The sequence below is a fragment of the Macaca mulatta genome, chromosome 20 (genome assembly GCF_049350105.2).
Source record: "Macaca mulatta isolate MMU2019108-1 chromosome 20, T2T-MMU8v2.0, whole genome shotgun sequence".
Taxonomy (NCBI): domain Eukaryota; kingdom Metazoa; phylum Chordata; class Mammalia; order Primates; family Cercopithecidae; genus Macaca; species Macaca mulatta.
In genome coordinates this window covers 73,479,517-73,484,542 of record NC_133425.1, presented here as the reverse complement: position 1 = coordinate 73,484,542, position 5,026 = coordinate 73,479,517, and the positions used below count along the sequence as shown (strand labels likewise).

Below are 5,026 nucleotides of genomic sequence, written 5' to 3'. Positions count from 1 at the left end.
CAGTGGTGCGATCTAGGCTCCATGCAACCTCCGCCTCCTGGGTTCAAGCGATTCTCCCGCCTCAGCCTCCCGAGTAGGTGGGATTACAGGCACCCATCACCACACCCAGCTAATTTTTTTATTTTTAGTAGAGACAGGGTTTCATCATCTTGGCCAGGATGGTCTTGATCTCTTGACCTCCTGATCCACCCGCCTCAGCCTCCCAAAGTGTTGGAATTATAGGCGCGAGCCTGGCCATCCCTTAATGCTTTCTACATCTCTAATGATTGCTAAAAATAGCTCTACAATCCAACTGGAATGTACAGTATAAGTGGATGCTTAACACCTGTGTGCAAATCCAGGTCTGCCGTTAGCTGAGTAACCTCTTTATACCTCCATTTCTCTGTCAGGAAAATGTGGGTGATGTTAATGTCTGCCTTTGGGGAATGTGGTAAAGATTACATGAGATAATGCTTGCAAAGTGCTTAGAACAGAGACTGCTACATAGTAAACAGAAAATAACCCCGAGAACAATTAATAGTATATTGCAGGCACTGTGCTAAACCACGTGGATTATTTAATTATTTGATTACCACAGAAACTCTGTGAGGTCAATGCTATTATTTTCCCTATTTTACCAATGAGGAAACGAAGGTAGGGAAAGGTTAGGTAACTTTGCTAATTTAACACAGATTATTGGTGATAAAACCTGGCTTTGAACCTGGCTTTGGCTGTCTGCCTCAACGGTCATTGTTTTATCCATTCCATAGCACCTGTCTGAATCAGCTTTGGTGCTACTGATAGTTAATGATAAACTTTCTGCAGTTTTCCGCATCAATTGAAAATGATACAAAAATTTGAGTTAGATACAAGGAGTTCCAAGAGATCTATTGTACAGAATGGTGACTATAGTTAATAACAATGTATAGTATTCTTGAAAACCACAGAAAATAGATTTAAAGTGTTCTCGCTACAAAATAATAAGTATATGAAGTAATGCATATGTTAATTAGCTTGATTTAACCCTTCCACAATGTACACATATATCAAAACAACATGTTATATTTGATACATATATACAATTTTTATTCATCAATTTAAAAAAGTAAACATGCTGAATGCAGCGGCCCACATTTGTAACTGCAGCACCTTAAAGACCAAAGCAGGAGGATCACTTGAGCCCAGGAGTTCAAGACCAGCTTGGGCAATATACTGAGACCCCAGTCTCTGCAAAAAAATAAAGAATAAATTAAAAAGTAAAAGTAAATATGAGCCTGTCTGGAAGTAGAAAAATAAATAACTAAATAAAACTATTCAGAAATTATTTTGCTCATGTTCTGTGCCAGGTACAGAAAAACCTCTACAGAGGTAAAGAGATGGAAACTAATAGCCAGTATCACTCAGCTCTTACTACGTGCCCATTCAGTAATAAGCACTTCATGTGTATTAACTCATTGAATCTCACAATGACCCTATGAGGGATATACTATTAATATTCCCATCATTAGCCAGGTGCAGTAGCTCACGTCTATCATCTCAGCACTTTGGGAGGCCGAGGCAGGCCGATCACGAGGTCAGGAGATGGAGACCATCCTGGCTAACACGGTGAAACTCCGTCTCTACTAAAAATACAGAAAATTAGCCGGGCATGGTGCCCAGCATAAAAATAGATATTAAAATAGCTTAATTTAAATTTAATTTATTTTATTCATGGTTCCATATATTCAGTTTCCTGAAGCCTCCCCAGAAGCTGAACAGATGCCAGCATCATACTTCCTGTAAAGCCTGTGGAACGATGAGCCTGCAGTCCCAGCTACTTGGGAGGCTGAGTCAGGAGAATGGCTTGAACCTGAGAGGCGGAGATTGCAGTGAGCCAAGATTGCGCCATTGCACTCCAGCCTGGGCAACAGAGTGACACTTCGTCTCAAAAAAAAAAAAAAATTCCTATCATACAGTTGAGGAAACAGAGGCAGACAGAGGTTTAGTATTAGGGAGTAGCAAGTGGCAGAGATCATTATGTCCTATTGCCTCTGAAGACTCTGCCCTTAAATAATTTTTCATCCACCCAGGAAGACAGACAGAGTCTTGAACCTGCTCGTCTAACATATGTCTCTGCTCCCGTCTTCTCCCCCACCCACTCCCATGCTAAGGTGCACAATATAGTCAACTATTCGGGAGCTACTCTAGACAACTAGGTGCGCATTCTAGACAGGTATTTGGAAGCTGCCCTGTACAGTGGTTCACCTGCATTGAAGCTGAGCACGAGGGTGACTTACCTCTCCACAATCACCGCCTTGCCTTTGCCCTGGATATAGGTGGCAGTGGCTGGTCTGTGGGAAAGCAAGATCTCAAAGAGCCTGCCCCTGAGCTGCACTGCACACAACACACAAGCACTGCTGTGTCCCTTGCTTGGGGTCTATGTCCATCTTGTATGTGTGGAAGGCTTGGTGGAAGATGCTCTTCATTACCTATGAGGAGAAAGCAAGAGAGTTGGGAACCTGGCTCTCTGCTTCAGGAAATCCATCATGCAGACTGACAAAAATACTTTCTCAGCATGATTTTAACAAGAACTCAGGAAGCTAACTAAATTTCTTACAATTGGTAGTGGAAGGTGGAAGTAATGATTAAACAGTTATTTAAAATTTTGTTTGCAAAGGACTAATAATTTAAAAATGCATATGGTGCAATCTTTTTTTTTTCTTTTGATACGAAATCTCGCTCTGTTGCCCATGCTGGAGTGCAGTGGTGCTATCTTGGCTTACTGCAACCTCCGCCTCCCCAGTTAAAGCGATTCTGCTGCCTCAGCCTCCAGAGTAGCTGGGATTACAGGTGCCTGCCACCACTCCTAGCTAATCTTTGTATTTTTAGTAGAGATGGGATTTCACCATGTTGCCAAGTCTGATCTTGAACTTCTGACCCCAAGTGATCCATTCACCTCAGCCTCCCAAAGTGCTGGGATTACAGGCATAAGCCACCGCGCCCAGCCTATACCTGGAATCTTAATCTGAGATTTGGGGAGAAAAATTACAATTCTGTTTTGATTAACCTCACACTAAAAAGTAGCACTTTCTTCCATTGTGGCACCTATGGCTTTGTCAGCAGTAAAAGTCATGGATATTTTTAAATGACATTACAGTTGTTGCAGAAATCCCAAAGTATTGTTTATGCTCATTGTTTCCTGAAATTACGTAAGCTATTAGACTTGCTTCCAGATCTTGTTTCATGAATCATTAAAGAAGCGCATGTATTCTGTTTAATAAATTTTGAAAACATCTTGATAACGGTATTTAATTCTATAAATTCTTTGTCATCCATATATTTTATTTTATGCATTTAAACATATAATCCTGAGAAGGGGTCTATAGGATTTATCAGACTGCCAAGGTGCAACATGATGCAAAAGAGGTTGACATTTTACATACATTTTATATAAACAAAGTTAAGTTTGTTTCTGACTGTATTTCCTACAAAAGCACAATCCTATGAAGTATGTGCTGCTGTTTCTACTCTCATTATAGAGATGAGTTGAGACACAGAGAGGTTAAGTAACTTTCCAGAGATCACACAGTAAGTAGCAGAACTTGCCTTTGAAACCAGGCCCCAACTCTTTTTTTTTTTTCCCTTGTGCAGGGGAACATGCTAATCTTCTCTGTATCATTTCAATTTTAGTTTATGTGCTGCCAAAGCGAGCACAAGGCCCTAAGTTTTAATCATCATGTTAAGCTGCCTCTTCCAATGTGGTCTTTGCCCTTAAAAAATTTATAATCTGTGTTTCTGGGTTGGTGAAGCAGGGTATCACACTGTCACACAGGTTGGAGTGCAGTGTCTACTGCAGCCTTGACCTCCCAGGCTTGAGCGATCCTCCCACCTCAGCCTCCTGAGTAGCTGGGATTATAGGTATATACCACCACACTCAACCAATTTTTTTTATTTTGGAGAGACAGGGTCTCGCTATGTTGGCCAGGCTGGTCTCAAACTCCTGGGCTCAAGTGATCCTCCTGCCTCAGCCACCCAAAGTGCTGAGATGAGCAGCATGAGCCACCACGCCTGTCTGAAACATTTATAATCTACTGAAGATGACAGATTTGTTCTATCTGCCTCACTGCCTCCCGCACACAATTACACTTCCTTTCCTACTCCCATCCCCAGAGAGGTTTCTGAATTTGTTATCCCATTATATAAAAAGTAAAGATAGTTAGATTTTTATTAAATTCAGATAATACAGTCAGAACAACTTAATCTAGCCAAGACTCTTTTTGGCAGACCTTAGATGAAGAAGTCACCTAAATTTTCTTACATATGGATTAACTGGACACAGAATTTTAAAGATTTTGTGAATTAGCTGGGGGATGTGCTGCACATGTCCATTAAATGTTTGAGGTGATTGATCTGAGAAACTGGCTCTTGTAGACACTGATAGACATTATTCCAGGAAAGAAAAAAGTCACCCATACCCAATAAAGAATTCATCTCTGTTATATCTGCAAGAGGTAAAACAAGAAGAAAAAAAGGAATTTAGGGGTAACCTAAAAATGTGTTCTACAAGGGAGACTGGCCTCAGAGACTTTAGGAAGAAACAGGCTCCTCTGTTGGCAAATGACAGGGACTTTTGAGATGAAGGGCTTCTGCTGGTCAACTAAGATTCACATTAGTGCAGACTCTCTGCGATACCTGCTCATAGCTGTTCCCCTGACTCGTTGCAAACAGAGCCCTGAATTTGTCTGGCAGCAACGTGACCTGATGTGGTTGGGATCTGTGTCCCCACCCAAATCTCATGTTGAATGTAATCCCCAGTGGTGGAGGTGGGACCTGGTGGGAGGTGATTGGATCATGGGGGCGGATCCTTCACGAATGGTTTAGCACCATCTCCTGGTGCTGTTCTCACAACAGTGAGTAAGTTCTCGCAAGATCTGCTTGTCTAAAAGTGTGTAGAACTCGCCCCGCCCCGTCCTTGCTCGTCCTCTGGCCGTATGAAGTGCCCACGCTCCCTTTGCCTTCTGCCATGATTGTAAGTTTCCTGAAGTCTCCCTAGAAGCTGAACAGATGC

At 41.9% G+C, this 5,026-nt stretch overlaps 1 non-coding gene across 1 annotated transcript; it reads right to left on the bottom strand.

Moving 5' to 3' along the window:
* Window positions 1–3,568: 3,568 nt before the first annotated feature.
* Window positions 3,569–3,672, bottom strand: LOC114674565 (U6 spliceosomal RNA). The gene has a single exon (XR_003725710.2). It is a non-coding gene; the product is annotated as a U6 spliceosomal RNA (small nuclear RNA).
* Between the last annotated feature and the right edge of the window lie 1,354 nt (window positions 3,673–5,026).